The 12,305-nt window shown below is 39.0% G+C and overlaps 1 pseudogene; it reads left to right on the top strand.

The window, feature by feature from the left end:
• The first annotated feature begins 6,470 nt into the window (after positions 1-6,470).
• LOC101618741 lies at positions 6,471-9,029 on the top strand (annotated as a pseudogene).
• The last annotated feature ends 3,276 nt before the right edge of the window (positions 9,030-12,305 follow it).

Genomic DNA, 12,305 nt, shown 5'->3' with positions numbered 1-12,305 from the left:
GCAGAATAGTAAGAAAATACACTGTTTATATGAACTTGTTGTAACAAAAATAGGAAATGAATACAAGCAGACACCAGTCTTGTGTGGCTTTTGCAAATTGAAATTAATTCAATTTAAAATTAAATTCCTCATTCTATCTAGAATTGCAGAGCATTCAGATTATCAACTATTTCTGTCATTGCAGAAAGTCACACCCTGTAGCACCGTCTTGCGTTATTACAAAGGACTCTGACTTATTTCAATGTTTCACCAATTAATAATTCTAAGTAAACTAGATTTATTAAAGTTAAAACAAATACCTCATATATAATTCTGCCATACCACATACCTCATATATAATTCTGCCACACCACTTTAGGGTTAATAAAGCTTAACCAAATAACTTAATTCCAAACCTCCATGTCAATAGCAGTGGTCAAGTGACTAACCCAAACAGTAGATGCGATCTTGTCTCAAAAATGTATTTGATACAATTGTAATAGGATCAAATAACAACCTAGAGAGAAGAAAGTCCCACGAGAAGTCCTTTATTAACATACTCTTCATGGAAAACTTACACATCATAGAGAATATTTAAATGGAGTGAAAATTTAGAGGTTCATTTGGGAACTTCTCTTTCCTAACTCTAAGTTCAAGGAGTTGGGTTTATTGTTATTACTGAATACAGTATTACGCCAAAAAGTAGATTGGGTTCATTGATAATATCTTCCATTTCTTGATATTTTAATACTGAAGAGAGCCATTTCTGTTCTGAATATAATAAAAACTAGAATAAGAAAATCTAAAATTATTTTCTATTGAATCTTACAAAAGAGAGATCTCTGTTGGGGAGCTCTTCACAGTTTAAAAAGTAACTGGGAAGCATTAGGCAGAATTTAGGAACTAAATTGTATTCTCATTCAATATGTTTCTGCCATAGGAGACAAAACTCTCTCCATAGGGTAATATAAATGAGTTGGTGTTATAGTCCAAAAGCCATCAAATGTAGGCACAAAGACTCAGTTCAACATGATGTGCTAAGAAATGAGAATTACCTTTTGAAAGATCATAAAATAAGATAGTTCTATGAAAAAAATGATGAAATTGATATCATAAGCATTACTAATATTAAAATATACTGCAGGGCCCTCTCTGGTGGCACAATGGGTTAGGACACAGCACTGCAAGCTGGCCGTAGTCCCTTCAAGTGTGAGTTCAATCTCCCACCCCAGAGGTGACCCACATGGAGGGCAGAGCTTTCCTGTCTCTCTCCTGCTGCTCCCCTCAGCAGTGTACTTTGACGATTTGCTGTTCTGCTCCCCACTCTGTCTCTGGTAAATCCTCTCACTGCCCCTGCACCTCTGGCCAGTACCCCACTTCTGTATGCATAAATAAATAAATCTTAAATAAATAAAAATACCCCAAACTCTTGATTACTGAAAAAGATTGTGACTTTAGGAATCTGTGGTATATCTATTTTCATATAGGTCTTTCATGCTCTATGGCCTTTAAAGCTTTCCTTCAAAAGACTATCACTTAAATAATACTCTTGGCCCTCCCTGGTGGTGCAGCGGGTTAAAGCACAGCACTAAGAAGCTAAAGCCACTTAGGCATGAGTTCAGTCCCCTCCTGCCCTGGCGGAGATCCACATGGCGCGTAGACCTCTCCTGACCCCCCCTCAGCAGTGTGCTTCGTCGATCTGCCTGTTCTGCTCCCCACTCTGTGAAGCCTCTTGCCACCCCTGAGCCTCTGCCCTGTACCCCAGTTCTGTATGCACAAATAAATAAATCTTTAGGAAAAAAAAATACTCTCAACTGCTAACTCCACTCTGCTTCACACATGTAGCAGTGGTTGCATCTTTTCTGTCTCCATGGATCTGGTTATTTTGTGTGTTCCATAAGATACTCTTGAATCACTGGAATAAGTTCCCTTTAAAACTTACTTAATAAGGTTTGTGTGTGTTTTTATTACTGATCACCACAATCATCTTGTCTTCATTATCTCTTTAATTTTTTCATCATTTAGTAGTCATACTCTTGTGTAGGTTCAGAGACTCAGCTTTTCAACAGGAAAATATTTATCATTCTCCAGACCTTATATTCAACAACAAGAGAAAAACTTCACTCACCTGAAGGACATCAGTTACTATCTTTTAAAAATGAGCTTCTTTCTAACTCTGAAATATAAAAACAAATTGGTTCAATCTTTCAGGTCTCCCTATTTCTCATTAATTTCCATTGATTTTTTCATGGAACCATCTGGAAAATTATATTAGACTCCATAATGGAGCAAAAGACTAAAAATTAAAAGCCACTTCATAACCTTAGTATAGGTCATATGAATGGCAGTAAATCCCTAAATTCTTGAAGAGAGCCATGAAAATGTTATTTTTATTAATGTTTTGATCATTCATTTATAAAGCTATAATTTGGGGAGCACATCTTCATAACTTGACATGTCTATATGCTTTAATCACTCACCACCGAACTTCCAATGCCATCACACTATCAAATTGATTCCCTCTATGCACCTTTAATCTTCTTTTCTAGTAGCCATCATGTTTTTCAGAGTTTAAGACCTATATTTATCAGGAAAACAAGATGCTCCTTAATCATCAATGTAAATGAAAACTACCGTGTATTATCCCTAAAGATTCAACAAGATGGCTGATATTTAAAAACAATAAACACATTGGTGAGGGAATGGAACAACCAGAATTCTCATACACTGCTGATGGGACTATAATTGTTTCAAATGTTTGAGTCTTTTAAGAAAACAGACAGTTTTGTTAAAACTGAGGGTACACACACCCCAGGATCCAATGATTCTACTACTGGGCAAATACCAAAGACATGTACAAGAATGTTATTAGTAGCTTTGGATATAATAATAAAATGTCCACCAACAATAGACACCTCATGTGTTCGTTCATGTAACAGAATACTACACGATTAAAAATAAATGAATGGATACTGCCCAGAAGCAAGATGAGTAAATCTTTCAAGCATAATCTTCAGCAAAATTTTAAACATAAAACAGTATATACTATCTATAAAGGGCTAGATTATGACCCCCTCCAATTCATATACTCAGGCCCTAACTACTAATGTGAATATATTGGGAGATAGGGCCTTCACAAGGTAATTTGGATTCAATGAGGTCATAGCATTGGGACCTTAATTCACAAGAGTAGTGCTCTTAAAAGATGAGGAAGAGACACCAGATTATGTAGGCACAGAACAAAGGCCACGTAAGGACACAAGGAAGCACTGTTTGCAACCAGGGAAGATTTTTTCGCCAGACAGTAATGTTGCTGACACCTTTTATTTCCCCAACAATATTTTTTCTTTTGAGGTCACATTGGTTTATAGTGCTGTATATTATTTACAGATATAGATGCACATTTCTTCAGATATATGTTACCGCACTACATCCAGCACCAAGTACCCATAATCCTCCACCACGGAGCTGTGGGCTCCCTTTTTCTCCTCCCTCCCTCTCCGTCACTCACCCCATCCTCCTTCTCTATAGTCTCAGCTTGCAGTCCTACTTCGAGGGTTCATTCTGGTTTTGCTTTTTCTGTGCTATTTTCTTTATAGTTCCCATATGCGGAAGTCAGCCAATATTTTATCTTTCCTCTTCTAACTTATTTTGTTTAACTGTACCCCTCCAGTTCCACGTGTGTTGTCACAATGACAAGACTTCCTCTCTTTTTATAGCTGATCCTATTCCTTGTGTACATACGCTGCAGCATCTTTAGTCAGTTGTCTTGTTGAGCTCTTAGGTTGCTTGCATAACTTTCTTGTTGATTCCATGATCTTGAACTTATAGTCCCAGAACTCTTAAATAAGTAAATTTCTGTTTTTGAAGCTTCTCAGTCTGTGATAGTCTGTTATGACAGCGTGGGCAGACTGGTTTCATTTACATATAAATCATTTAAAAAGAAAAGCTTACATCTATGAAATTGGAGATAAGGTTAGCTCCTTCCACGAAAAGGAGTTTATGATGACGAGGAGAAGGTATGAAGGAACTTCCGGGGTACTGCTGTGTTCTATTTCTTGATCTTAGCAGTGAGTATTTGTGTGCTTCTGTTGTGCACATTTATGGATGTTACGAAACCACACCTATCATCAAAGCATCTGTATTCTACCATAGACTGCCTTTTAGACCTAGGCCTGTGTTGCTCCTTGAATATTACATGTAAGTATAAATTTATTAATAAATAAATGAGAAATTTAGTTGAACTGGGAAGGGATGCGAAGGAATACATGCCAGAGGTGTTTAGGGAAATTGGATGAAGTAAAACCTGCCAAACCCCACTCCATAATGGGAGCTAATACAAAACAGATTTTCTACATTCCTTCTGCCCTCCATTATATCTTCATTATATCTTACTCCTCGGAGCATACATTCCTCTAGGAGAACCCAAGGAAGCAGCTGTCAGTGCGGCTGGTTATAAAAGAATGAGACAGGGTGAGACAGTCTGCTGGCCAGAGTTTAAGTCAAATAATTTTTGTTTGTTGTTGTTAAATCATGTTTCCAAAAACAACTTGCAATATGGACACTGTGGGCTCTAAATAATTTCTCAAGAAAAAATGAGCTTAAGAAAGCACAAAACAGTGACTGGGGTGATAAAGGCCTTCTTCACTTTGAGTACATGGAAATATCTATTGCAAAACCCCTCTGGTGTAAAGCAATACAGTGTGGTTCACATGCTGTGTGACAACTGCTGGCGTTGAAGCCGAAATGTCAATAGTACCTGCATTTCTGTCACTTACCCTATTTTGAAGATTGGGCGGGTTTTATTGCTTTCTTTGGTTCTATGTACTAATTCATTAAGCATCAGCCTTTACTTATACTTTGACCTTGTCCTGCCATTTGATTTTCTGTACTTCCCATATTAAAAAACCATCACTGATTGGTTTATAACTTCTAATATTAGAGTTATAAAACTAAGTCAGCTAATTTCCCATCTCCCATCAGTTCACAATTAATAAAGGAGGATATGCACAGAAAACAAAACAACTATAAACAGTAAAGATGAAGTAGAAGTAGAAGGAGAGGTTGTTTGCACCCAAGGGGAGCCTCAATGAAGTTTTCAGAAACTAAATCTGTTTTTGTTTCTCCTCCGCTAAAATTCCTCTAGTGACTGCCCATCAGTCAGAGTAATACAAACCTCTCTCCAGTATTATAACCAGTGTTGAGTCTTCATGTTCCCTCTCATATTCCCTGTGCTTCACCCCCTTTGGGCTTCAACTCAAACAGGAGGTAGAATATCAATCTTTCTCAAATTGCTTACTGGTTACTTGGGTTGTATTTACTGTGTGAAAGGAGTCCCTTTTGTAACATGCCTAAAATAGTGTATTGTGCATGAAATATTTTTGGTGTCAAAATTCCCAACAATAAGATGATAGAAGAAAAAAGAATGTAGCCTACAACTATATAGGATTACATATGAAAGAAATGTCTATATAGGAGGAATACAGAAAAATAGAAGCTACACTGTAACTCCTCCTCTTGAATGATGACTTTTATAGCCTTTCTGTTTGGTGTCCCCTACTGGTTTTCAGACCCTGAGCTGATCATGTTGAGTAAGTTATTATATTATCTTAACTTCTCTGTGGGCATGCCTATTTTAGAAATAAGGTGATATCAGGCCCTCCCTGGTGGCTCAGTGGTTTAAAGCGCAACACTACCAAGCTAAAGCCACTTCAGCATGAGTTTGATCCCAGCCAGGGAGGTGACCCACATGACCTGACAGTCTTCTCCTGGCCCACTTGCTGTTCCCCTCAACAGTGTACATCATCAATCTGCCTGTTCTGTTCCCCATTCTCTCTGGTGGATCCTCTCACTGCTCCTGTACCTCTGGCCTGTACTCCAGTCCTGTAGGCATGAATAAATAAATCTTAAAAAAAAAAAAAAAAAGAAAGAAAGAAGGTGGTATCAAGGCCCACATACTTCACAATCAGAAGTCACCAGCCAAAGAGGCCTTAGATCTAGCAGTGAGGTCTAAGTATCCTAGCTGGAAGTCCTTGCTTTTTTTTTTTTTTTTTAAGATTTATTTATTTGTGCATACAGAACTAGGGTGTAAGCCAGAGGTGCAGGGCAGTGAGCCAATTCACTAGAGACAGAGTGGGAAGCAGAACAGGCCGACTGAGAAGTACACTGCTGAGGGGAGCAGCTGGTGGGTCGGGAGAGGTCTGCTGTGCCATATGGGTCACCTTCAGGGAGGTGATCGAACTCATGCTGAAGTGGCTTTAGCTTCTTAGTATGATGCTCTAACCCACTGCACCCAGGGAGGGCCTGGAAGCCCCTGCTTTTAACTGTTCTGTCCCTTGAAGGTTTTGAGTGGGCAAAACCTGTGTGTGTGTGAAAGAGCAGGAAAGAAGACAAAAGAATAGACAACAGGAACCAAGAAGAGGCTGTAAAAGAGCAAGCAAGAGGATGGGGAATAAGCTGGATTTACCAAGGAATAGCCTTTGTCAGCATTCATGGACAAAGGTTATGGATTTGTGTGCCTGGAGAATGATGATCATTTTGACAGAAATAAAGAAATCCAGGGGGTAGCAGTTGGGGACCCGGGAGGGGGTGAACAAGGGTGAGTTTCACTTCAGACATGCCCAGCTTCAGCCTCATAATTCCAAAAACAATAACCAGGTCCCTCAGAGCCAGCGATCCAGTATCCATAGGCACAGATGCAAGGGGAAAGTCAAGTCTTGCAACAGACACAGGAGATGTTGGAAGCAAATAAGAAACATCAGGTTTAAATTTTCCCAGTTCTGAATTTTCAGAACTTTTCATACCAGAAGCCACTTCAATCATATTTACTGATGATTAGTGAGAGGGTGGGGTGTGAATTTTATTTGCTCACCACTGCCCAGTTCAAACGTAATCTTTTGAGGTTAAGTATCTCCTCCCCCCACCTTTTTTTTTCCTAAGAAAAAAACAAAACAATTTAAATCACAAAGTATCCAAGAAAAATAAATCTCTGTTTTTTGTTCACTGCTATAAATGTCTGCCATTTTAACTGAAAATCAAGGGAACATAGCATTTTTCTTTGTCTTATTAGTGGATTGTTTTATTATAGTAGATACTTAATATAATTTCTGTCTCTCATTTTTCTAGTTGTAAAAGAAATCTTTGACCATAAAGGGATTTTGTGAATTTATGAGCATAAGGCTAACTGAGTCTTAAAAATTTTTTATGGACTAAATACTGATATAAATCCATGTACATGCATATTAAATTAACCCAAGTTGGTTGGTGGAAGGAGAGCATTATACTAGATGATTTCTTACAATGTAAATTCTGTGATTCACGATAGTGAATCATGTACTTATAAATACTGGGAACAAATTGACATCCTAACATCTGATATTGTCTCATCTCTCCTACTGTCACAAACACTCCTACCTTCTCTTGTCAATTGCTACACACCCAGAAAATAAAAGCTTTCTATGTCATCTATCCCTTATTTCTGTCCCTACTCCTTCCAAAAGCTTAATAACTGACTCAGTCTCATTTATTGTTCTTTCTTTTTGCTTTAACTGGTGAAGTGCATAGTGTAAAGAATCACCTTGAAGGAGAGTGTTCTTTGTTGATTACCCTCCTCTAATAAACCACGAGTAGTTAATGGCTGTTTCAAATTTAGAGCTACGTGCCTACAGATGAAGGGGCAGAAGTGAATTGGTCTCAGTGTTACACAGGCAGCGGCTCTTAAATTTGGTCTTTAGATGAGGAGCATCTGCAGCAGCCAGAAACTTGTTAGGAATGTGAGGGTGGGGGTGGGAGGGGATGGGGGGAGAAGGGGGAAGAGGCTTCTGCCCAACGCCAATGGTCTTGCTTTTAACACGCCCTCTAGGTAATTGTGAAGTACACTAATACTTGCGAACCATGTATAGAATAGCTGAATTTGCTCAGTGTGGAATGGAAGACTGTCCTTGAAAGAACAAAGTTAATGTTCCCTGATGCTCATTAAAAAGGCCTGGACTTCATCTGTTTTAGTTTTTAAAGAAAAATGATGTCCCGCCTCTGCCATAAGTTGAATAACCGTAGGGCAAACCTGGACCTCTCAGAGTCTCATTTTTTCTCATCTATAAAATTAGAACCTCAAACTATTATGTTCTCTATGGTAAATGCCAATAGAACTTACATTCTCGTTTTTGGTACATCAGTTTATCTATGACTCATAGCCTTTATGTGTAAGATGGTATGTCAGAATCAGCACCACAGGGTGATAATAACATGAGCACATGGGAATGAAAGTCACATCTCAGTAGCAGTTTATCAGACATAATTGCATGCACACACACACACACACACACATACTACATTGTGTATAGAGATCGCTGTAGCAGAGGCAAGTAAACGTTTTTCCACAAGAGGACTAATAGGAGATCAGTACTCTGTTGCATCTACTCTAATTCTTCCAGTATAATGTAAACACAACTCTGAACAATAAATATAGGAGTATGGCTAGAGTTCCAGCAAAACTTTTCTTTATAAAAACCAGTGGTGGTGTGCCTCCCTTGTGGCACAGGTGTTAAAGACACAGTACTATGAAATTATTACCAGCCACTGCATCATGAGTTCAGTCCCTGCCAGGGAGCTGACCCACATGGCACAGCAGAACACTCCTGGGATATAGATTTGACCTTGATTCACAAAGACAGGAAGAAGGCAAGGAAGTGACTTACTTGGTGCTGAGAAGATAGGAAGGACAGGATGGCCAGCCCAGTGGGTGACAGGGTGGACCCCTTGTGGCACAATACGCCACACAGCTGATAGACTTCTCACCTGGAGCCACCAGAGTTGATGCAATCTTGACTCAGGGAATCCTGGCTGGCCTGGCCATTTCTTGTACTAACAGTGCATGTGTTGAAGGAGCAGGAGAAACAGTAGTGGTCACCAGTCCCATGCCTCAGGAGGATAAAGTGAAACAATGCTCCATAATTACAGGCTATTGAAATCTTCATGAGCCTCACAAAAGCCACCAAAAGAACTTACAATGGGGGCTGGTTTCCCACCTATTCAGCCATATCCCTTTATAATCAAATAATTTTTTAAGACTTTTTAAAACTAAGATGGGCTATGGCCCTTTAATGACTGGAAGGGAAGGAAGAAGGTGGAAAGGAGAGAAGGAGGAAAGGGCAGAAAGGGGGAGGAGGGAAGGGGGGAGGAGGGAAGGGGAAGGGTGGATGAGTTTGGGTTTACCATTCCTACTTATCACAGGGCATAACAAGGACGAAATTAATTTATTTCTATAACTATGGATATTACAGTAATCATATAGCTGCTATCCTAATACTTCTTATCTGGAAGCTTCCTCTGCAGATTAGGTTATGTATACTCTGTCTTATAAAAAGTTATTGCTCAGACCTTCTTCCCAAGACACCTTTGTTTAAAGCCTTGACTGGAAACGGCACAAATACCACTGAATTACTGTTAGCAAGCTATGACAGGCAAATGAAATCAGTAAATGCCATTAATGTCATCTCCTAACTATTAGGTCATGGAACGTGGGTAAAGATGAAAGACCCAAGATTGTGTTTTCTTTCTCAGTTGTGCATATACATACCAGAAACATAGCAATTGGGCTCATTTCACAAATGTAGAGAGGAAAGAAAAAATACTAGACATCTTTCCAAGTGCAATAAGAAAACATGTTGGGTAATCTTGAAATTTCCCACCCTTCACTCTGTTCCCAAGTGAAAGCATATGCCAGAGCAACAGCTTGAACTCATTCTGAACTTTGAGTTAGAGTCATGCTAACTTTCCTCACAGTGTTATTCTTTTAGAATTATCCATATTCTCCTCTGTGCCCTTTACAGTCAGCTCACAGTGATATCCACCTACACCAGGTATTGGGCTGTTGATGTTTCCACTAACTTGATAAGCAACTTGTCACTGTGGGCTGGGTGGAAAATGGGAACCACAGAGGTAACAGCCTATGGTGGTGTTTTAGATGATTTCTAGTAGGCCATATTTGCAAAATGTATAATGAAATGAGGAATGAAGATGGGGTTGAAGCAATATGGTCTAGAATGTGTGTCCTCTCTTGCAAAGGGCACCTCTCGTCCATCTCCCCCTGCTGGTTTCAAGCAGATTGTTATATGGTTATGACTCCATTTCTTCAAGGACATTTCATTAGATAAATATATCAGAGTCTTCAGTTTTGTGAATCACATTACAGGCTTTCCTGTGTGGTTTTCTTTCTAAGACACATTAGCGTGGTCTTCCCCCTGTTCGGCTTGTACCATTGATTAGGTTTATGCTGGCATCTTTCTGCTGCAATACCTGCCAGGTGGCTTTCTCTGAGCCTATGGGCAGGCTGGACATGTGAGGGAATTAAATCTCGCTGAAGCAGCTCTCAGTCAGGAAAACTTTTCTCAGTGGTAACACAGACATTGCCCCAGAATGTTTAGACCTAGCCTGTATAATATCTGGAGTCCGCATGAAGAAAACTAGATAAGGAATATCTCTTACAAAGCTTTGTCTTAATAAGGCTCCTTTCAGGTTGGGTCAATTGCAGGTTATACTGGGAGTTAATGGCACCCCACTTGCTAAGTTTTGCATCTCTGGAGATCCATCTCTGACAGTGTGATTATATGGCTTAGTACTCACTGTTGACACTGGGAGAAGCTGCTGGTAATAATACTATCTTCTCCTTCTATCTCCTCCAACCACATCCTCCTCCACTTAGGTCATTGCTCATTGTTGAAACCTCGCCAAATAATTTGTGTCTGTCCAAACTTGGAATATGCCATAGTAAATAAAAAATTCCAGGTGTGACTTCACCTGGATATATTTATACCTAGAGTCGTAGGCTCAGAGCTTAAGAAGCTGGTGCTTTTCCCAAATGTCCCAAAACTCAGAATGATTTGGTCTTTCTTATTTGGGTATCAGATTACAGAATTCATCCTGCACACTCTAGGACTTTTTGGCAATATTACTCTTTAGGTGTGTTTCTCTATCAGAATATCTAGGGTGTGTTTGTTTTCCACCAAATGCAGTAGCTAATATTTTGACAATTATTTTCTGTCTAGGACAGTTTTATATGTCTGGGGCTTGAGCTTCTTGCTGCTTTAGTTGAAGATTTTATTTTAGGACTGATTTTCAGCAGTCCACTGATTAACCATTAAATGAAATCAGATTGCTCATTGAAACCTTATTAACCTCAGGTCATTAGATGCACGTTGTCTTCTTTATTCTGTGTTGTTTGGAAACACATTCTAGGAATATGGATTAATTCCTTCTATATGCATGTTGTTATATGTTTTAAAAATTGCAATTAAAAGCCTAAAGACTGCATGCGGTCTAGAGTGCTTGCAATTATACCATGGAACCATCTAGACTTCTAGTGATCAATATATGTAATATATACACATGTTTAGTTACAAAGCTGTATACCTAAAACCTATATATTGTTTTAAACTAATGTTATTCCTATAAAATTTTCCTTACAAATTGAACAGACCTCAGGTAACTTTTTTCTTCCAAGATGAAATTATGGCAGAGGAAACTTGGTGTTTTCCATCCCACCTTCCCTTTGCGTTCTTTCTCTGTTCTCAGTGTCTTTCCTTGACATGTGGTCCCCATATCAAAGGGGAGGATAGACCTAACCAACTCTAATTTACTGTGAGAACAGTAGCTGTTACTTGTGTTCATACATTGAGGACATTTGACAATGTCTGGGGACATTCCTGGTCATCACAATTGATGGGTGGTTGCAACTGGCATCTAGTTAGTGACCAGGGATACTTCAAATACCCCACAATCTCATAATGTTCAGGGCAGCCCAGCATAATGCTTTGTATTAGTGATGTCACTTGTTGATAGTGTTAAATCTTATTCATCTTAGTAAAGAGTCCAGGAAGAACATACATAGCCCTGTAATTTTACTGTCAATAATTGGGACATAAAACCCATTGGCTTTTAGAGATTCAGCCATATCCAGAGATTTCTATCCTATACCCAGCCCCCTCCCCCTCTTCACCACCACATCAATGTTTTACCCTCCTAGAGAGAATAGGAACAGGGAACAGAGCTTAACACTGGCACTGGAAATGCTCTCACTTTCCCTGTTTGCCCTTCCCTCTGATCCAGAAAGGAATCATCACCTCCTTTCCCCAAATGGAGAACCCTTCTCTTAAATCATGGGATTCTTCCTAATGGTATAGTGCATATTGAAAACACTGTGTTCTACATCTCTGATTCAGCATGGAGTTTTTAATGCTTTAAAAGAAGATTTTTGAAATGATCAATACATTTATAAAGCATAAATACAAATGGATGAATAGTTTTCTCCATTAAATACTTAAGTTTTA

The sequence above is a fragment of the Condylura cristata genome, unplaced genomic scaffold, assembly GCF_000260355.1.
Source record: "Condylura cristata isolate star-nosed mole 26May11 unplaced genomic scaffold, ConCri1.0 scaffold00007, whole genome shotgun sequence".
Lineage (NCBI taxonomy): Eukaryota > Metazoa > Chordata > Mammalia > Eulipotyphla > Talpidae > Condylura > Condylura cristata.
This window is presented reverse-complemented; position numbering and strand designations above follow the sequence as displayed.